We start from the raw sequence: 22,958 nt of genomic DNA on the forward strand, positions 1-22,958 counted from the left end.
TTGTGCTGGATGAACGAACGTCTCTCCACATGCTCAGTTCTGAGAGATAAGTGTGTGTGAAAGCCGTCCTTCACCTAGCTTGAAGGGAACACAAAGTTTCTTTTCAGTTGCAAACTCCACTCCATACAAATATTTGGGGAGGTACAAGCTCCAACTAGGTTTTACAGTGAAAACGGCAGGCACTACAAATCGGCACTAGGAAACAGACTGAGAAACCAGAGTAAGGGTTTCTCCTGCAACCCGTTCCCTTTGTGCTGGATGAAAGAACGTCTCTCCACAAGCTCAGTTCTGAGAGAAAAGTGTGTGTGAAAGCCGCCCTTCACCTAGCTTGAAGGGAACACAAAGTTTCTTTTCAGTTGCAAACTCCACTCCATACATATATATGGGTAGGTAGAAGCTGCAACTCGGTTTTACAGCGAAAAAGGCAGGCACTTCAAACTGGCATTAGGAAAACGACTGAGAAACCAAAGTAAGGGTTTGCCCTGCAACCCGTTCCCTTTGTGCTGGATGAACGAACGTCTCTCCACATGTTCGGTTCTGAGAGATATGTGTGTGTGAAAGCCGTCCTTCACCTAGCTTGAAGGGAACACAAAGTTTCTTTTCAGTGGTTAACTCTACTCCATAAAAATATATGGGGAGGAACAAGCTGCAACTCGGTTTAACAGTGAAAACGGCAGGCACTTCAAACCGGCACTAGGAAACAGACTGAGAAACCAGAGTAAGGGTTTCTCCTGCAACCCGTTCCCTTTGTGCTGGATGAACGAACGTCTCTCCACATGCTCATTTCTGAGAGATAAGTGTGTGTGAAAGCCGTCCTTCACCTAGCTTGAAGGTAACACAAAGTTGCTTTTCAGTTGCAAACTCCATTCCATACAAATATATGATGAGGTAGAAGCTGCAACTCGGTTTTACAGCGAAAAAGGCAGGCACTTCAAACTGGCATTAGGAAACAGACTGAGAAACCAGAGTAAGGGTTTCTCCTGCAACCCGTTCCCTTTGTGCTGGATGAAAGAACGTCTCTCCACATGCTCGATTCTGAGAGATAAGTGTGTGTGAAAGCCGTCCTTCACCTAGCTTGGAGGGAACACAAAGTTTCTTTTCAGTGGCAAACTCCACTCCATTCATATATATGGGGAGGAACAAGCTGCAACGCGGTTTTTCAGTGAAAACGGCAGGCACTTCAAAGCGGCACTAGGAAACAGACTGAGAAACTAGAGTAAGGGTTTCTCCTGCAACCCGTTCCCTTTGTGCTGGATGAACGAACGTCTCTCCACATGCTCAGTTCTGAGAGATAAGTGTGTGTGAAAGCCGTCCTTCACCTAGCTTGAAGGGAACACAAAGTTTCTTTTCAGTGGCAAACTCCACTCCATACATATATATGGGGAGGTAGAAGCTGCAACTCAGTTTTACAGTGAAAACGGCAGGGACTTCAAACCAGCATTAGGAAACAGACTGAGAAACCTGAGTAAGGGTTTCTCCTGTAACCCGTTCCCTTTGTGCTGGATGAACGAACGTCTCTCCACATGCTCAGATCTGAGAGTTAAGTGTGTGTGAAAGCCGTCCTTCACCTAGCTTGAAGGGAACACAAAGTTTCTTTTCAGTTGCAAACTCCACTCCATACATATATATGGGGAGGTACAAGCTGCAACTAGGTTTTTCAGTGAAAACGGCAGGCACTTCAAACCGGCACTAGGAAACAGACTGAGAAACCAGAGTAAGGGTTTCTCCTGCAACCCGTTCCCTTTGTGCTGGATGAACGAACGTCTCTTCACATGCTCGGTTCTGAGAGAAAAATGTGTGTGAAAGCCGTCCTTCACCTAGCTTGAAGGGAACACAAAGTTTCTTTTCAGTGGTAAACTCCACTCCATACATATATATGGGGAGGTAGAAGCTGCAACTCGGTTTTACAGTAAAACGGCAGGCACTTCAAACCGGCACTAGGAAACAGACTGAGAATCCAGAGTAAGGGTTTCTCCTGCAAACCGTTCCTTTTGTGCTGGATGAACGAACGTCTCTCCACATGCTCAGTTCTGAGAGATATGTGTGTGTGAAAGCCGTCCTTCACCTAGCTTGAAGGGAACACAAAGTTTCTTTTCAGTTGCAAACTCCACTCCATACATATATATGGGGAGGTACAAGCTCCAACTCGGTTTTACAGTGAAAACGGCAGGCACTTCAAACCGGCATTAGGAAACAGACTGAGAAACCAGAGTAAGGGTTTTTGCTGCAGCCCGTTCCCTTTGTGCTGGATGAACGAACGTCTCTCCACATGCTCATTTCTGAGAGATAAGTGTGTGTGAAAGCCGTCCTTCACCTAGCTTGAAGGGAACACAAAGTTTCTTTTCAGTGGCAAACTTCACTCCATACATATATATGGGGAGGTAGAAGCTGCAACTCGATTTTACAGTGAAAACGGCAGGGACTTCAAACCGGCATTAGGAAACAGACTGAGAAACCTGAGTAAGGGTTTCTCCTGCAACCCGTTCCCTTTGTGCTGGATGAACGAACGTCTCTCCACATGCTCAGTTCTGAGAGATAAGTGTGTGTGAAAGCCGTCCTTCACCTAGCTTGAAGGGAACACAAAGTTTCTTTTCAGTTGCAAACTCCACTCCATGCATATATATGGGGAGGTACAAGCTCCAACTCGGTTTTACAGTGAAAACTGCAGGCACTTCAAACCGGCACTAGGAAACAGACTGAGAAACCAGAGTAAGGGTTTATCCTGAAATCCGTTCCCTTTGTGCTGGATGAACGAACGTCTCTCCACATGCTCAGTTTTGAGTGATAAGTGTGTGTGAAAGCCGTCCTTCACCTAGCTTGAAGGGAACACAAAGTTTCTTTTCAGTTGCAAACTCCATTCCATACAAATATATGGGGAGGTACAACCTCCAAATCGGTTTTACAGTGAAAACGGCAGGCACTTCAAACCGGCACTAGGAAACAGACTGAGAAACCAGAGTAAGGGTTTTTCCTGCAACCCGTTCCCTTTGTGCTGGATGAACGAACGTCTCTCCACATGCTCAGTTCTGAGAGATAAGTGGGTGTGAAAGCCGTACTTCACCTAGCTTGAAGGTAACACAAAGTTTCTTTTCAGTTGCAAACTCCACTCCATACATATATATGGGTAGGTAGAAGCTGCAACTCGGTTTTACAGCGAAAAAGGCAGGCACTTCAAACTGGCATTAGGAAAACGACTGAGAAACCAAAGTAAGGGTTTGCCCTGCAACCCGTTCCCTTTGTGCTGGATGAACGAACGTCTCTCCACATGCTCGGTTCTGAGAGAGAAGTGTGTGTGAAAGCCGTCCTTCACCTAGCTTGAAGGTAACACAAAGTTTCTTTTCAGTTGCAAACTCCACTCCATACATATATATGGTGAGGTAGAAGCTGCACCTCGGTTTTACAGCGAAAAAGGCAGGCACTTCAAACTGGCATTAGGAAATAGACTGAGAAACCAGAGTAAGGGTTTTTCCTGCAACCCGTTCCCTTTGTGCTGGATGAACGAACGTCTCTCCACATGCTCGATTCTGAGAGATAAGTGTGTGTGAAAGCCGTCCTTCACCTAGCTTGAAGGGAACACAAAGTTTCTTTTCAGTGGCAAACTCCACTCCATTCATATATATGGGGAGGAACAAGCTGCAACGCGGTTTTTCAGTGAAAACGGCAGGCACTTCAAACCGGCACTAGGAAACAGACTGAGAAACTAGAGTAAGGGTTTCTCCTGCAACCCGTTCCCTTTGTGCTGGATGAACGAACGTCTCTTCACATGCTCGGTTCTGAGAGAAAAATGTGTGTGAAAGCCGTCCTTCACCTAGCTTGAAGGGAACACAAAGTTTCTTTTCAGTGGTAAACTCCACTCCATACATATATATGGGGAGGTAGAAGCTGCAACTCGGTTTTACAGTAAAACGGCAGGCACTTCAAACCGGCACTAGGAAACAGACTGAGAATCCAGAGTAAGGGTTTCTCCTGCAAACCGTTCCTTTTGTGCTGGATGAACGAACGTCTCTCCACATGCTCAGTTCTGAGAGATATGTGTGTGTGAAAGCCGTCCTTCACCTAGCTTGAAGGGAACACAAAGTTTCTTTTCAGTTGCAAACTCCACTCCATACATATATATGGGGAGGTACAAGCTCCAACTCGGTTTTACAGTGAAAACGGCAGGCACTTCAAACCGGCATTAGGAAACAGACTGAGAAACCAGAGTAAGGGTTTTTGCTGCAGCCCGTTCCCTTTGTGCTGGATGAACGAACGTCTCTCCACATGCTCATTTCTGAGAGATAAGTGTGTGTGAAAGCCGTCCTTCACCTAGCTTGAAGGGAACACAAAGTTTCTTTTCAGTGGCAAACTTCACTCCATACATATATATGGGGAGGTAGAAGCTGCAACTCGATTTTACAGTGAAAACGGCAGGGACTTCAAACCGGCATTAGGAAACAGACTGAGAAACCTGAGTAAGGGTTTCTCCTGCAACCCGTTCCCTTTGTGCTGGATGAACGAACGTCTCTCCACATGCTCAGTTCTGAGAGATAAGTGTGTGTGAAAGCCGTCCTTCACCTAGCTTGAAGGGAACACAAAGTTTCTTTTCAGTTGCAAACTCCACTCCATGCATATATATGGGGAGGTACAAGCTCCAACTCGGTTTTACAGTGAAAACTGCAGGCACTTCAAACCGGCACTAGGAAACAGACTGAGAAACCAGAGTAAGGGTTTATCCTGAAATCCGTTCCCTTTGTGCTGGATGAACGAACGTCTCTCCACATGCTCAGTTTTGAGTGATAAGTGTGTGTGAAAGCCGTCCTTCACCTAGCTTGAAGGGAACACAAAGTTTCTTTTCAGTTGCAAACTCCATTCCATACAAATATATGGGGAGGTACAACCTCCAAATCGGTTTTACAGTGAAAACGGCAGGCACTTCAAACCGGCACTAGGAAACAGACTGAGAAACCAGAGTAAGGGTTTTTCCTGCAACCCGTTCCCTTTGTGCTGGATGAACGAACGTCTCTCCACATGCTCAGTTCTGAGAGATAAGTGGGTGTGAAAGCCGTACTTCACCTAGCTTGAAGGTAACACAAAGTTTCTTTTCAGTTGCAAACTCCACTCCATACATATATATGGGTAGGTAGAAGCTGCAACACGGTTTTACAGCGAAAAAGGCAGGCACTTCAAACTGGCATTAGGAAAACGACTGAGAAACCAAAGTAAGGGTTTGCCCTGCAACCCGTTCCCTTTGTGCTGGATGAACGAACGTCTCTCCACATGCTCGGTTCTGAGAGAGAAGTGTGTGTGAAAGCCGTCCTTCACCTAGCTTGAAGGTAACACAAAGTTTCTTTTCAGTTGCAAACTCCACTCCATACATATATATGGTGAGGTAGAAGCTGCACCTCGGTTTTACAGCGAAAAAGGCAGGCACTTCAAACTGGCATTAGGAAATAGACTGAGAAACCAGAGTAAGGGTTTTTCCTGCAACCCGTTCCCTTTGTGCTGGATGAACGAACGTCTCTCCACATGCTCGATTCTGAGAGATAAGTGTGTGTGAAAGCCGTCCTTCACCTAGCTTGAAGGGAACACAAAGTTTCTTTTCAGTGGCAAACTCCACTCCATTCATATATATGGGGAGGAACAAGCTGCAACGCGGTTTTTCAGTGAAAACGGCAGGCACTTCAAACCGGCACTAGGAAACAGACTGAGAAACTAGAGTAAGGGTTTCTCCTGCAACCCGTTCCTTTGTGCTGGATGAACGAACGTCTCTCCACATGCTCAGTTCTGAGAGATAAGTGTGTGTGAAAGCCGTCCTTCACCTAGCTTGAAGGGAACACAAAGTTTCTTTTCAGTGGCAAACTCCACTCCATACATATATATGGGGAGGTAGAAGCTGCAACTCGGTTTTACAGTGAAAACGGCAGGGACTTCAAACCGGCATTAGGAAACAGACTGAGAAACCTGAGTAAGGGTTTCTCCTGCAACCCGTTCCCTTTGTGCTGGATGAACGAACGTCTCTCCACATGCTCAGATCTGAGAGTTAAGTGTGTGTGAAATCCGTCCTTCACCTAGCTTGAAGGGAACACAAAGTTTCTTTTCAGTTGCAAACTCCACTCCATACATATATATGGGGAGGTACAAGCTGCAACTCGGTTTTTCAGTGAAAACGGCAGGCACTTCAAACCGGCACTAGGAAACAGACTGAGAAACCAGAGTAAGGGTTTCTCCTGCAAACCGTTCCCTTTGTGCTGGATGAACGAACGTCTCTCCACATGATCGGTTCTGAGAGAAAAATGTGTGTGAAAGCCATCCTTCACCTAGCCTGAAGGGAACACAAAGTTTCTTTTCAGTTGCAAACTCCACTCCATATATATATATGGGGAGGAACAAGCTCCAACTCAGTTTTACAGTGAAAACGGCAGGCACTTCAAACCGGCACTAGGAAACAGACTGAGAAACCAGAGTAAGGGTTTCTCCTGCAACCCATTCCCTTTGTGCTGGATGAACGAACGTCTCTCCACATGCTCAGTTCTGAGAGATAAGTGTGTGTGAATGCCGTCCTTCACCTAGGTTGAAGGGAACACAAAGTTTCTTTTCAGTGGCAAACTCCACTCCATAAATATATATGGGGAGGTACAAGCTCCAACTCGGTTTTGCACTGAAATAGGCAGGCACTTCAAACCGGCACTAGGAAACAGATTGAGAAACCAGAGTAAGGGTATCTCCTGCAACCCGTTCCCTTTGTGCTGGATGAACGAACGTCTCTCCACATGCTCAGTTCTGAGAGATAAGTGTGTGTGAAAGTCGTCCTTCACCTAGCTTGAAGGGAACACAAAGTTTCTTTTCAGTTGCAAACCCCACTCCATACATATATATGGGGAGGTAGAAGCTGCAACTGGGCTTTACAGTGAAAACGGTAGGCACTTCAAACCGGCATTAGGAAACAGACTGAGAAACCTGAGTAAGGGTTTCTCCTGCAAACCGTTCCCTTTGTGCTGGATGAACGAACTTCTCTTCACATGCTCAGTTCTGAGAGATAAGTGTGTGTGAAAGCCGTCCTTCACCTAGCTTGAATTGAACACAAAGTTTCTTTTCAGTTGCAAACTCCACTCCATACATATATATGGGGAGGTACAAGCTCCATCTCGGTTTTACAGTGAAAACTGCAGGCACTTCAAACCGGCACTAGGAAACAGACTGAGAAACCAGAGTAAGGGTTTATCCTGCAATCCGTTCCCTTTGTGCTGGATGAACGAACGTCTCTCCACATGCTCAGTTCTGAGATATAAGTGTGTGTGAAAGCCGTCCTTCACCTAGCTTGAAGGGAACACAAAGTTTCTTTATAGTGGTTAACTTCACTCCATACATATATATGTGGAGGTAGAAGCTGCAACTCGATTTTACAGTAAAACGGCAGGCACTTCAAACCGGCACTAGGAAACAGACTGAGAATTCAGAGTAAGGGTATTTCCTGCAACCCGTTCCCTTTGTGCTGGATGAACGAACGTCTCTCCACATGCTCAGTTTTGAGAGATTCGTGTGTGTGAAAGCCGTCCTTCACCTATCTTGAAGGGAACACAAAGGTTCTTTTCAGTTGCAAACTCCATTCCATACAAATATATGGGGAGGTACAACCTCCAACTCGTTTTTACAGTGAAAGCGGCAGGCACTTCAAACTGGCAAGAGGAAACAGACTGAGAAACCAGAGTAAGGGTTTCTCCTGCAACCCGTTCCCTTTGTGCTGGATGAACGAACGTCTCTCCACATGCTCAGTTCTGAGAGATAAGTGTGTGTGAAAGCCGTCCTTCACCTAGCTAGAAGGTAACACAAAGTTTCTTTTCAGTTACAAACTCCACTCCATACATATATATGGGGAGGTAGAAGCTGCAACTCGGTTTTACAGTGAAAACGGCAGGCACTTCAAACCGGCATTAGGAAACAGACTGAGAAACCTGAGTAAGGGTTTCTCCTGCAACCCGTTCCCTTTGTGCTGGATGAACGAACGTCTCTCCACATGCTCAGTTCTGAGAGATAAGTGTGTGTGAAAGCCGCCCTTCACCTAGCTTGAAGGGAACACAAAGTTTCTTTTCAGTGGCAAACTCCACTCCATACATATATATGGGGAGGAACAAGCTACAACTCGGTTTTACAGTGAAAACGGCAGGCACTTCAAACCGGCACTAGGAAACAGACTGAGAAACCAGAGTAAGGGTTTCTCCTGCAACCCGTTTCCTTTGTGCTGGATGAACGAACGTCTCTCCACATGCTCAGTTCTGAGAGATATGTGTGTGTGAAAGCCGTCCTTCACCTAGGTTGAAGGGAACACAAAGTTTCTTTTCAGTGGCAAACTCCACTCCATAAATATATATGGGGAGGTACAAGCTCCAACTCGGTTTTACAGTGAAAACGGCAGGCACTTCAAACCGGAATTAGGAAACAGACTGAGAAACCAGAGTAAGGGTTTCTCCTGCAACCCGTTCCCTTTGTGCTGGATGAACGAACGTCTCTCCACATGCTCAGTTCTGAGAGATAAGTGTGTGTGAAAGCCGTCCTTCACCTAGCTTGAAGGGAACACAAAGTTTCTTTTCAGTGGCAAACTCCACTCCATACATATATATGGGGAGGAACAAGCTGCAACTCGGTTTTACAGTGAAAACGGCAGGCACTTCAAACCGGCACTAGGAAACAGACTGAGAAACCAGAGTAAAGGTTTCTCCTGCATCCCGTTCCCTTTGTGCTGGATGAACGAACGTCTCTCCACATGCTCAGTTCTGAGAGATAAGTGTGTGTGAAAGCCGTCCTTCACCTAGCTTGAAGGGAACACAAAGTTTCTTTTCAGTGGCAAACTCCACTCCATACATATATATGGGGAGGTACAAGCTCCAACTCGGTTTTACAGTGAAAACGGCAGGCACTTCAAACCGGCATTAGGAAACAGACTGAGAAACCAGAGTAAGGGTTTCTCTTGCAACCCGTTCCCTTTGTGCTGGATGAACGAACGTCTCTCCACATGCTCAGTTCTGAGGGATAAGTGTGTGTGAAAGCCGTCCTTCACCTAGCTTGAAGGGAACACAAAGTTTCTTTTCAGTGGCAAACTCCACTCCATACATATATATGGGGAGGTACAAGATCCAACTCGGTTTTACAGTGAAAACGGCAGGCACTTCAAACCGGCACTAGGAAACAGACTGAGAAACCAGAGTAAGGGTTTCTCCTGCAACCCGTTCCCTTTGTGCTGGATGAACGAACGTCTCTCCACATGCTCAGTTCTGAGAGATAAGTGTGTGTGAAAGCCGTCCTTCACCTAGCTTGAAGGGAACACAAAGTTTCTTTTCAGTGGCAAACTCCACTCCATACATATATATGGGGAGGTAGAAGCTGCAACACGGTTTTACTGTGAAAACGGTAGGCACTTCAAACCGGCACTGGAAAACAGACTGAGAAACCAGAGTAAGGGTTTCTCCTGCAGCCCGTTCCGTTTATGCTGGATGAACGAACGTCTCTCCACATGCTCAGTTGTGAGAGACAAGTGTGTGTGAAAGCCGTCCTTCACCTAGCTTGAAGGGAACACAAAGTTTCTTTTCAGTTGCAAACTCCACTCCATACATAAATATGGGGAGGTAGAAGCTGCAACTCGGTTTTACGTGAAAAGGGCAGGCACTTCAAACCGGCACTAGGAAACAGACTGAGAAACCAGAGTAAGGGTTTCTCCTGCAACCCGTTCCCTTTGTGCTGGATGAACGAACGTCTCTCCACATGCTCAGTTCTGAGAGGAAAATGTGTGTGAAAGCAGTGCTTCACCTAGCTTGAAGGGAAAACAAAGTTTCTTTTCAGTTGCAAACTCCACTCCATACATATATATGGGGAGGTACAAGTTTCAACTCGGTTTTACAGTGAAAACGACAGGCACTTCAAACCGGCATTAGGAAACAGACTGAGAAACCAGAGTAAGGGTTTCTCCTGCAACCCGTTCCCTTTGTGATGGATGAAAGAACGTCTCTCCACATGCTCAGTTCTGAGAGTTAAGTGTGTGTGAAAGCCGTCCTTCACCCAGCTTGAAGGGAACACAAAGTTTCTTTTCAGTGGCAAACTCCACTCCATACATATATATGGGGAGGTACAAGCTCCAACTCGGTTTTACAGTGAAAACGACAGGCACTTCAAACCGGCACTAGGAAACAGACTGAGAAACCAGAGTAAGGGTTTCCCCTGCAACCCGTTCCCTTTGTGCTGGATGAACGAACGTCTCTCCACATGCTCAGTACTGAGAGATAAGTGTGTGTGAAAACCGTCCTTCACCTAGCTTGAAGGGAACACAAAGTTTCTTTTCAGTGGCAAACTCCACTCCATACATATATATGGGGAGGAACAAGCTGCAACTCGGTTTTACAGTGAAAACGGCAGGCACTTCAAACCGGCACTAGGAAACAGACTGAGAAACCAGAGTAAGGGTTTCTCTGGCAACCTGTTCCCTTTGTGCTGGATGAACGAACGTCTCTCCACATGCTCAGTTCTGAGAGATAAGTGTGTGTGAAAGCCGTCCTTCACCTAGCTTGAAGGGAACACAAAGTTTCTTTTCAGTGGCAAACTCCACTCCATACATATATATGGGGAGGTACAAGCTGCAACTCGGTTTTACAGTGAAAACGGCAGGGAATTCAAACGGGCATTAGGAAACAGACTGAGAAACCAGAGTAAGGGTTTGTCCTGCAACCCGTTCCCTTTGTGCTGGATGAACGAACGTCTCTCCACATGCTCAGTTCTGAGAGAGAAATGTGTGTGAAAGCCGTCCTTCACCTAGCTTGAAGGGAACACAAAGTTTCTTTTCAGTTGCAAACTGCACTCCATACATATATATGGGGAAGTACAAGCTCCAACTCGGTTTTACAGTGAAAACGGCAGGCACTTCAAACCGGCACTAGGAAACAGACTGAGAAACCAGAGTAACGGTTTCCCCTGCAACCCGTTCCCTTTGTGCTGGATGAACGAACGTCTCTCCACGTGCTCAGTTCTGAGAGATAAGTGTGTGTGAAAGCCGTCCTTCACCTAGCTTGAAGGGAACACAAAGTTTCTTTTCAGTGGCAAACTTCACTCCATACATATATATGGGGAGGAACAAGCTGCAACTCGCTTTTACAGTGAAAACGGCAGGCACTTCAAACCGGCACTAGGAAACAGACTGAGAAACCAGAGTAAGGGTTTCTCTTGCAACCCGTTCCCTTTGTGTTGGATGAACGAACGTCTCTCCACATGCTCAGTTCTGAGAGTTAAGTGTGTGTGAAAGCCGTCCTTCAACTACCTTGAAGGGAACACAAAGTTTCTTTTCAGTGGTAAACTCCACTCCATACATATATATGTGGAGGTAGAAGCTGCAACTCGGTTTTACAGTAAAACGGCAGGCACTTCAAACCGGCACGAGGAAACAGACTGCGAATCCAGACTATGTGTATTTCCTGCAACCCGTTCCCTTTGTGCTGAATGAACGAACGTCTCTCCACATGCTCAGTTCTGAGAGATAAGTGTGTGTGAAAGCCGTCCTTCACCTAGCTTGAAGGGAACACAAAGTTTCTTTTCAGTTGCAAACTCCACTCCATACAAATATTTGGGGAGGTACAAGCTCCAACTAGGTTTTACAGTGAAAACGGCAGGCACTACAAATCGGCACTAGGAAACAGACTGAGAAACCAGAGTAAGGGTTTCTCCTGCAACCCGTTCCCTTTGTGCTGGATGAAAGAACGTCTCTCCACAAGCTCAGTTCTGAGAGAAAATTGTGTGTGAAAGCCGCCCTTCACCTAGCTTGAAGGGAACACAAAGTTTCTTTTCAGTTGCAAACTCCACTCCATACATATATATGGGTAGGTAGAAGCTGCAACTCGGTTTTACAGCGAAAAAGGCAGGCACTTCAAACTGGCATTAGGAAAACGACTGAGAAACCAAAGTAAGGGTTTGCCCTGCAACCCGTTCCCTTTGTGCTGGATGAACGAACGTCTCTCCACATGTTCGGTTCTGAGAGATATGTGTGTGTGAAAGCCGTCCTTCACCTAGCTTGAAGGGAACACAAAGTTTCTTTTCAGTGGTTAACTCTACTCCATAAAAATATATGGGGAGGAACAAGCTGCAACTCGGTTTAACAGTGAAAACGGCAGGCACTTCAAACCGGCACTAGGAAACAGACTGAGAAACCAGAGTAAGGGTTTCTCCTGCAACCCGTTCCCTTTGTGTTGGATGAACGAACGTCTCTCCACATGCTCATTTCTGAGAGATAAGTGTGTGTGAAAGCCGTCCTTCACCTAGCTTGAAGGTAACACAAAGTTGCTTTTCAGTTGCAAACTCCATTCCATACAAATATATGATGAGGTAGAAGCTGCAACTCGGTTTTACAGCGAAAAAGGCAGGCACTTCAAACTGGCATTAGGAAACAGACTGAGAAACCAGAGTACGGGTTTCTCCTGCAACCCGTTCCCTTTGTGCTGGATGAAAGAACGTCTCTCCACATGCTCGATTCTGAGAGATAAGTGTGTGTGAAAGCCGTCCTTCACCTAGCTTGAAGGGAACACAAAGTTTCTTTTCAGTGGCAAACTCCACTCCATTCATATATATGGGGAGGAACAAGCTGCAACGCGGTTTTTCAGTGAAAACGGCAGGCACTTCAAAGCGGCACTAGGAAACAGACTGAGAAACTAGAGTAAGGGTTTCTCCTGCAACCCGTTCCCTTTGTGCTGGATGAACGAACGTCTCTCCACATGCTCAGTTCTGAGAGATAAGTGTGTGTGAAAGCCGTCCTTCACCTAGCTTGAAGGGAACACAAAGTTTCTTTTCAGTGGCAAACTCCACTCCATACATATATATGGGGAGGTAGAAGCTGCAACTCAGTTTTACAGTGAAAACGGCAGGGACTTCAAACCAGCATTAGGAAACAGACTGAGAAACCTGAGTAAGTGTTTCTCCTGTAACCCGTTCCCTTTGTGCTGGATGAACGAACGTCTCTCCACATGCTCAGATCTGAGAGTTAAGTGTGTGTGAAAGCCGTCCTTCACCTAGCTTGAAGGGAACACAAAGTTTCTTTTCAGTTGCAAACTCCACTCCATACATATATATGGGGAGGTACAAGCTGCAACTAGGTTTTTCAGTGAAAACGGCAGGCACTTCAAACCGGCACTAGGAAACAGACTGAGAAACCAGAGTAAGGGTTTCTCCTGCAACCCGTTCCCTTTGTGCTGGATGAACGAACGTCTCTTCACATGCTCGGTTCTGAGAGAAAAATGTGTGTGAAAGCCGTCCTTCACCTAGCTTGAAGGGAACACAAAGTTTCTTTTCAGTGGTAAACTCCACTCCATACATATATATGTGGAGGTAGAAGCTGCAACTCGATTTTACAGTAAAACGGCAGGCACTTCAAACCGGCACTAGGAAACAGACTGAGAATTCAGAGTAAGGGTATTTCCTGCAACCCGTTCCCTTTGTGCTGGATGAACGAACGTCTCTCCACATGCTCAGTTTTGAGAGATTCGTGTGTGTGAAAGCCGTCCTTCACCTATCTTGAAGGGAACACAAAGGTTCTTTTCAGTTGCAAACTCCATTCCATACAAATATATGGGGAGGTACAACCTCCAACTCGTTTTTACAGTGAAAGCGGCAGGCACTTCAAACTGGCAAGAGGAAACAGACTGAGAAACCAGAGTAAGGGTTTCTCCTGCAACCCGTTCCCTTTGTGCTGGATGAACGAACGTCTCTCCACATGCTCAGTTCTGAGAGATAAGTGTGTGTGAAAGCCGTCCTTCACCTAGCTAGAAGGTAACACAAAGTTTCTTTTCAGTTACAAACTCCACTCCATACATATATATGGGGAGGTAGAAGCTGCAACTCGGTTTTACAGTGAAAACGGCAGGGACTTCAAACCGGCATTAGGAAACAGACTGAGAAACCTGAGTAAGGGTTTCTCCTGCAACCCGTTCCCTTTGTGCTGGATGAACGAACGTCTCTCCACATGCTCAGTTCTGAGAGATAAGTGTGTGTGAAAGCCGCCCTTCACCTAGCTTGAAGGGAACACAAAGTTTTTTTCAGTGGCAAACTCCACTCCATACATATATATGGGGAGGAACAAGCTGCAACTCGGTTTTACAGTGAAAACGGCAGGCACTTCAAACCGGCACTAGGAAACAGACTGAGAAACCAGAGTAAGGGTTTCTCCTGCATCCCGTTCCCTTTGTGCTGGATGAACGAACGTCTCTCCACATGCTCAGTTCTGAGAGATAAGTGTGTGTGAAAGCCGTCCTTCACCTAGCTTGAAGGGAACACAAAGTTTCTTTTCAGTGGCAAACTCCACTCCATACATATATATGGGGAGGTACAAGCTCCAACTCGGTTTTACAGTGAAAACGGCAGGCACTTCAAACCGGCACTAGGAAACAGACTGAGAAACCAGAGTAAGGGTTTCTCCTGCAACCCGTTCCCTTTGTGCTGGATGAACGAACGTCTCTCCACATGCTCAGTTCTGAGAGATAAGTGTGTGTGAAAGCCGTCCTTCACCTAGCTTGAAGGGAACACAAAGTTTCTTTTCAGTGGCAAACTCCACTCCATACATATATATGGGGAGGAACAAGCTGCAACTCGGTTTTACAGTGAAAATGGCAGGCACTTCAAACCGGCACTAGGAAACAGACTGAGAAACCAGAGTAAGGGTTTCTCCTGCAACCCGTTCCCTTTGTGCTGGATGAACGAACGTCTCTCCACATGCTCAGTTCTGAGAGTTAAGTGTGTTTGAAAGCCGTCCTTCACCTAGCTTGAAGGGAACACAAAGTTTCTTTTCAGTGGCAAACCCCACTCCATACATATGTATGGGGAGGAACAAGCTGCAACTCGGTTTTACAGTGAAAACGGCAGGCACTTCAAACCGGCACTAGGAAACAGACTGAGAAACCAGAGTAAGGGTTTCTCCTGCAACCCGTTCCCTTTGTGCTGGATGAACGAACGTCTCTCCACATGCTCAGTTCTGAGAGTTAAGTGTGTGTGAAAGCCGTCCTTCACCTAGCTTGAAGGGAACACAAAGTTTCTTTTCAGTGGCAAACCCCACTCCATACATATATATGGGGAGGTAGAAGCTGCAACACGGTTTTACAGTGAAAACGGTAGGCACTTCAAACCGGCAATGGAAAGCAGTCTGAGAAACCAGAGTAAGGGTTTCTCCTGCAGCCCCTTCCGTTTGTGCTGGATGAACGAACGTCTCTCCACATGCTCATTTCTGAGAGACAAGTGTGTGTGAAAGCCGTCCTTCAACTAGCTTGAAGGGAACACAAAGTTTCTTTTCAGTTGCAAACTCCACTCCATACAAATATATGGGGAGGTAGAAGCTGCAACTCGGTTTTACGTGAAAAGGGCAGTCACTTCAAACCGGCACTAATAAACATACTGAGAAACCAGAGTAAGGGTTTCTCCTGCAACCCGTTCCCTTTGTGCTGGATGAACGAACGTCTCTCCACATGCTCAGTTCTGAGAGAAAAATGTGTGTGAAAGCCGTGCTTCACCTAGCTTGAAGGGAACACAAAGTTTCTTTACAGTTGCAAACTGCACTCCATACATATATATGGGGAGGTACAAGTTCCAACTCGGTTTTACAGTGAAAACGGCAGGCACTTCAAACCGGCACTAGGAAACAGACTGAGAAACCAGAGTAAGGGTTTCTCCTGCAACCCGTTCACTTTGTGCTGGATGAACGAACGTCTCTCCACATGCTCAGTTCTGAGAGATAAGTGTGTGTGAAAGCCGTCCTTCAACTAGCTAGAAGGGAACACAAAGTTTCTTTTCAGTTGCCAACTCCACTCCATACATATATATGGGGAGGTAGAAGCTGCAACTCGGTTTTACAGCGAAAAAGGCAGGCACTTCAAACTGGCATTAGGAAACAGACTGAGAAACCAGAGTAAGGGTTTCTCCTGCAATCCGATCCCTTTGTGCTGGATGAACGAACGTCTCTCCACATGCTCGGTTCTGAGAGATAAGTGTGTGTGAAAGCCGTCCTTCACCTAGCTTGAAGGGAACACAAAGTTTCTTTTCAGTGGCAAACTCCACTCCATACATATATATGGGGAGGAACAAGATGCAACTCGGTTTTTCAGTGAAAACGGCAGGCACTTCAAACCGGCACTAGGAAACAGACTGAGAAACTAGAGTAAGGGTTTCTCCTGCAACCCGTTCCCTTTGTGCTGGATGAACGAACGTCTCTCCACATGCTCAGTTCTGAGAGATAAGTGTGTGTGAAAGCCGTCCTTCACCTAGCTTGAAGGGAACACACAGTTTCTTTTCAGTGGCAAACTCCACTCCATACATATATATGGGGAGGTAGAAGCTGCAACTCGGTTTTACAGTGAAAACGGCAGGGACTTCAAACCGGCATTAGGAAACAGACTGAGAAACCTGAGTAAGGGTTTCTCCTGCAACACGTTCCCTTTGTGCTGGATGAACGAACGTCTCTCCACATGCTCAGTTCTGAGAGATAAGTGTGTGTGAAAGCCGTCCTTCACCTAGCTTGAAGGGAACACAAAGTTTCTTTTCAGTGGCAAACTCCACTCCATACATATATATAAGGAGGTAGAAGCTGCAACTCGTTTTTACAGTGAAAAGGGCAGGGACTTCAAACCGGCATTAGGAAACAGACTGAGAAACCTGAGTAAGGGTTTCTCCTGCAACCCATTCCCTTTGTGCTGGATGAACGAACGTCTCTCCACATGCTCAGTTCTGAGAGTTAAGTGTGTGTGAAAGCCGTACTTCACATAACTTGAAGGGAACACAAAGTTTCTTTTCAGTTGCCAACTCCACTCCATACATATATATGGGGAGGTACAAGCTGCAACTCGGTTTTTCAGTGAAAACGGCAGGCACTTCAAACCGGCACTAGGAAACAGACTGAGAAACCAGAGTAAGGGTTTCCCCTGCAACCCTTTCCCTTTGTGCTGGATGAACGTACGTCTCTCCACATGCTCAGTTCTGAGAGACAAGTGTGTGTGAAAGTCGTCCTTCACCTAGCTTGAAGGGAACACAAATTTTCTTTTCAGTGGCAAACTCCACTCCATACATATATATGGGGAGGAACAAGCTCCAACTCGGTTTTACAGTGAAAACGGCAGGCACTTCAAACCGGCACTAGGAAACAGACTGAGAAACCAGAGTAAGGGTTTCTCCTGCAACCCGTTCCCTTTGTGCTGGATGAACGAACGTCTCTCCACATGCTCAGATCTGAGAGATAAGTGTGTGTGAAAGCCGTCCTTCACCTAGCTTGAAGGGAACACAAAGTTTCTTTTCAGTGGTAAACTCCACTCCATACATATATATGGGGAGGTAGAAGCTGCAACTCGGTTTTACAGTAAAACGGCAGGCACTTCAAACCGGCACTAGGAAACAGACTGAGAATCCAGAGTAAGGGTTTCTCCTGCAACCCGTTCCCTTTGTGCTGGATGAAAGAACGTCTCTCCACATGCTCAGTTCTGAGAGATAAGTGTGTGTGAAAGCCGTCCTTCACCTAGCTTGAAGGGAACACAAAGTTTCTTTTCAGTTGCAAACTCCACTCCATACATATATATGGGGAGGTACAAGCTCCAACTCGGTTTTACAGTGAAAACGACAGGCACTTCAAACCGGCATTAGGAAACAGACTGTGAAACCAGAGTAAGGGTTTCTCCTGCAAACCGTTCCCTTTGTGCTGGATGAACGAACGTCTCTCCACATGCTCAGTTCTGAGAGATAAGTGTGTGTGAAAGCCGTCCTTCACCTAGCTTGAAGGGAACACAAAGTTTCTTTTCAGTGGCAAACTCCACTCCATACATATATATGGGGAGGTAGAAGCTGCAACTCGGTTTTACAGTGAAAACGGCAGGGACTTCAAACCGGTATTTGGAAACAGACTGAGAAACCTGAGTAAGGGTTTCTCCTGCAACCCGTTCCCTTTGTGCAGGATGAACGAACGTCACTCCACATGCTCAGTTCTGAGAGACAAGTGTGTGTGAAAGCCGTCCTTCACCTAGCTTGAAGGGAACACAAAGTTTCTTTTCAGTTGCAAACTCCAATCCATACATATATATGGGGAGGTAGAAGCTGCAACTCGGTTTACAGGGAAAAAGGCAAGCACTTCAAACTGGCATTAGGAAACAGACTGAGAAACCAGAGTAAGGGTTTCTCCTGCAACCCGTTCCCTTTGTGCTGGATGAACGAACGTCTCTCCACATGCTCAGTTCTGAGAGACAAGTGTGTGTGAAAGCCATTCTTCACCTAGCTTGAAGGGAACACAAAGTTTCTTTTCAGTTGCAAACTCCAATCCATACATATATATGGGGAGGTAGAAGCTGCAACTCGGTTTTACGTGAAAAAGGCAGGCACTTCAAACAGGCACTAGGAAACAGACTGAGAAACCAGAGTAAGTGTTTCTCCTGCAACCCGTTCCCTTTGTGCTGGATGAACGAACGTCTCTCCACATGCTCAGTTCTGAGACATAATTGTGTGTGAAAGCCGTCCTTCACCTAGGTTGAAGGGAACACAAAGTTTCTTTTCAGTTTCAAACTCCACTCCATATATATATATGGGGAGGTACAAGCTCCAAGTCGGATTTACAGTGACAACTGCAGGAACTTCAAACCGGCACTAGGAAACAGACTGAGAAACCACAGTAACTGTTTCTCCTGCAAACCTTTCCCTTTGTGCTGGATGAACGAACGTCTCTCCACATGCTCAGTTCTGAGGGATAAGTGTGTGTGAAAGACGCCCTTCACCTAGCTTGAAGGTAACACAAAGTTTCTTTTCAGTGGCAAACTCCACTCCATACATATATATGGGGAGGAACAAGCTCCAACTCGGTTTTACAGTGAAAACGGCAGGCACTTCAAACCGGCACTAGGAAACGAACTGAGAAACCAGAGTAAGGGTTTCTCCTGCAACCCGTTCCCTTTGTGCTGGATGAACGAACGTCTCTCCACATGCTCAGTTCTGAGAGATAAGTGTGTGTGAAAGCCGTCCTTCACCTAGCTTGAAGGGAACACAAAGTTTCTTTTTAGTGGTAAACTCCACTCCATACATATATATGGGGAGGTACAAGCTCCAACTCGGTTTTACAGCGAAAAAGGCAGGCACTACAAACTGGCATTAGGAAACAGACTGAGAAACCAGAGTAAGGGTTTCTCCTGCAACCCGTTCCCTTTGTGCTGGATGAACGAACGTCTCTCCACATGCTCAGTTCTGAGAGACAAGTGTGTGTGAAAGTCGTCCTTCACCTAGCTTGAAGGGAACACAAAGTTTCTTTTCAGTTGCAAACTCCACTCCATACATATATATGGGGAGGTACAAGCTCCAACTCGGTTTTACAGTGAAAACTGCAGGCACTTCAAACCGGCACTAGGAAACAGACTGAGAAACCAGAGTAAGGGTTTCTCCTGCAATCCGTTCCCTTTGTGCTGGATCAACGAACGTCTCTCCACATGCTCAGTTCTGAGATAAAAGTGTGTGTGAAAGCCGTCCTTCACCTAGCTTGAAGGGAACACAAAGTTTCTTTTCAGTGGCAAACTCCACTCCATACATATATATGGGGAGGAACAAGCTGCAACTCGGTTTTACATTGAAAACGGCAGGCACTTCAAACCGGCACTAGGAAACAGACTGAGAAACCAGAGTAAGGGTTTCTCCTGCAACCCGTTCCCTTTGTGCTGGATGAACGAACGTCTCTCCACATGCTCAGTTCTGAGAGATAAGTGTGTGTGAAAGCCGTCCTTCACCTAGCTTGAAGGGAACACAAAGTTTCTTTTCAGTGGCAAACTCCACTCCATAGATATATATGGGGGGGTAGAAGCTGCAACTCGGTTTTACAGTGAAAACGGCAGGGACTTCAAACCGGCATTAGGAAACAGACTGAGAAACCTGAGTAAGGGTTTCTCCTACAACCCGTTCCCTTTGTGCTGGATGAACGAACGTCTCTCCACATGCTCAGTTCTGAGAGATAAGAGTGTGTGAAAGCCGTCCTTCACCTAGCTTGAAGGGAACACAAAGTTTCTTTTCAGTTGCAAACTCCACTCCATACATATATATGAGGGGGTACAATCTCCAACTCGGTTTTACAGTGAAAACTGCAGGCACTTCAAACCTGCACTAGGAAACAGACTGAGAAACCAGAGTCAGGGTTTCTCCTGCAATCCGTTCCCTTTGTGCTGGATGAACGAACGTCTCTCCACATGCTCAGTTCTGAGATAAAAGTGTGTGTGAAAGCCGTCCTTCACCTAGCTTGAAGGGAACACAAAGTTTCTTTTCAGTGGTAAACTCCACTCCATACAAATATATGTGGAGGTAGAAGCTGCAATTCGGTTTTACAGTAAAACGGCAGGCACTTCAAACCGGCACTAGGAAACAGACTGAGAATCCAGAGTAAGGGTTTCTCCTGCAACCCGTTCCCTTTGTGCTGGATGAACGAACGTCTCTCCACATGCTCAGATCTGAGAGATAAGTGTGTGTGAAAGCCGTCCTTCACTTAGCTTGAAGGGAACACAAAGTTTCTTTTCAGTGGCAAACTCCACTCCATACATATATATGGGGAGGTAGAAGCTGCAACTCGGTATTACAGTGAAAACGGCAGGGACTTCAAACCGGCATTAGGAAACAGACTGAGAAACCTGAGTAAGGGTTTCTCCTGCAACCCGTTCCCTTTGTGCTGGATGAACGAACGTCTCTCCACATGCTCAGTTCTGAGAGATAAGTGTGTGTGAAAGCCGTCCTTCACCTAGCTTGAAGGGAACACAAAGTTTCTTTTCAGTGGCAAACTCCACTCCATACATATATATGGGGAGGTAGAAGCTGCAACTCGGTTTTACAGTGAAAACGGCAGGGACTTCAAACCGGCACTAGGAAACAGACTGAGAATCCAGAGTAAGGGTTTCTCCTGCAACCCGATCCCTTTGTGCTGGATGAAAGAACGTCTCTCCACATGCTCAGTTCTGAGAGATAAGTGTGTGTGAAAGCCGTCCTTCACCTAGCTTGAAGGGAACACAAAGTTTCTTTTCAGTTGCAAACTCCACTCCATACATATATATGGGGAGGTACAAGCTCCAACTCGGATTTACAGTGAAAACGGCAGGCACTTCAAACCGGCATTAGGAAACAGACTGTGAAACCAGAGTAAGGGTTTCTCCTGCAACCCGTTCCCTTTGTGCTGGATGAAAGAACGTCTCTCCACATGCTCAGTTCTGAGAGATAAGTGTGTGTGAAAGCCGTCCTTCACCTAGCTTGAAAGGAACACAAAGTTTCTTTTCAGTGGCAAACTCCACTCCATACATATATATGGGGAGGAACAAGCTGCAACTCGGTTTTACAGTGAAAACGGCAGGCACTTCAAACCGGCATTAGGAAACAGACTGTGAAACCAGAGTAAGGGTTTCTCCTGCAACCCGTTCCCTTTGTGCTGGATGAAAGAACGTCTCTCCACATGCTCAGTTCTGAGAGATAAGTGTGTGTGAAAGCCGTCCTTCACCTAGCTTGAAGGGAACACAAAGTTTCTTTTCAGTTGCAAACTCCACTCCATACATATATATGGGTAGGTACAAGCTCCAACTCGGTTTTACAGTGAAAAAAGGCAGGCACTTAAAACCGGCATTAGGAAACAGACTGAGAAACCAGAATAAGGGTTTCTGCTGCAGCCCGTTCCCTTTGTGCTGGATGAAAGAAAGTCTCTCCACATGCTCAGTTCTGAGAGATAAGTGTGTGTGAAAGCCGTCCTTCACCTAGCTTGAAAGGAACACAAAGTTTCTTTTCAGTGGCAAACTCCACTCCATACATATATATGGGGAGGAACAAGCTGCAACTCGGTTTTACAGTGAAAACGGCAGGCACTTCAAACCGGCACTAGGAAACAGACTGAGAAACCAGAGTAAGGGTTTCTCCTGCAACCCGTTCCCTTTGTGCTGGATGAACGAACGTCTCTCCACATGCTCAGTTCTGAGAGATAAGTGTGTGTGAAAGCCGTCCTTCACCTAGCTTGAAGGGAACACAAAGTTTCTTTTCAGTTGCAAACTCCACTCCATAGATATATATGGGGAGGTAGAAGCTGCAACTCGGTTTTACAGTGAAAACGGCAGGGACTTCAAACCGGCATTAGGAAACAGACTGAGAAACCTGAGTAAGGGTTTCTCCTGCAATCCGTTCCCTTCGTGCTGGATGAACGAACGTCTCTCCACATGCTCAGATCTGAGATAAAAGTGTGTGTGAAAGCCGTCCTTCACCTAGCTTGAAGGGAACACAAAGTTTCTTTTCAGTGGTAAACTCCACTCCATACAAATATATGTGGAGGTAGAAGCTGCAATTCGGTTTTACAGTAAAACGGCAGGCACTTCAAACCGGCACTAGGAAACAGACTGAGAATCCAGAGTAAGGGTTTCTCCTGCAACCCGTTCCCTTTGTGCTGGATGAACGAACGTCTCTCCACATGCTCAGTTCTGAGAGATAAGTGTGTGTGAAAGCCGTCCTTCACTTAGCTTGAAGGGAACACAAAGTTTCTTTTCAGTGGCAAACTCCACTCCATACATATATATGGGGAGGTAGAAGCTGCAACTCGGTTTTACAGTGAAAACGGCAGGGACTTCAAACCGGCATTAGGAAACAGACTGAGAAACCTGAGTAAGGGTTTCTCCTGCAACCCGTTCCCTTTGTGCTGGATGAACCAACGTCTCTCCACATGCTCAGTTCTGAGAGATAAGTGTGTGTGAAAGCCGTCCTTCACCTAGCTTGAAGGGAACACAAAGTTTCTTTTCAGTGGCAAACTCCACTCCATACATATATATGGGGAGGTAGTAGCTGCAACTCGGTTTTACAGTGAAAACGGCAGGGACTTCAAACCGGCATTAGGAAACAGACTGAGAAACCTGAGTAAGGGTTTCTCCTGCAACCCGTTCCCTTTGTGCAGGATGAACGAACGTCACTCCACATGCTCAGTTCTGAGAGATAAGTGTGTGTGAAAG

The sequence above is a fragment of the Vicugna pacos genome, unplaced genomic scaffold, assembly GCF_048564905.1.
Source record: "Vicugna pacos unplaced genomic scaffold, VicPac4 scaffold_66, whole genome shotgun sequence".
NCBI lineage: Eukaryota > Metazoa > Chordata > Mammalia > Artiodactyla > Camelidae > Vicugna > Vicugna pacos.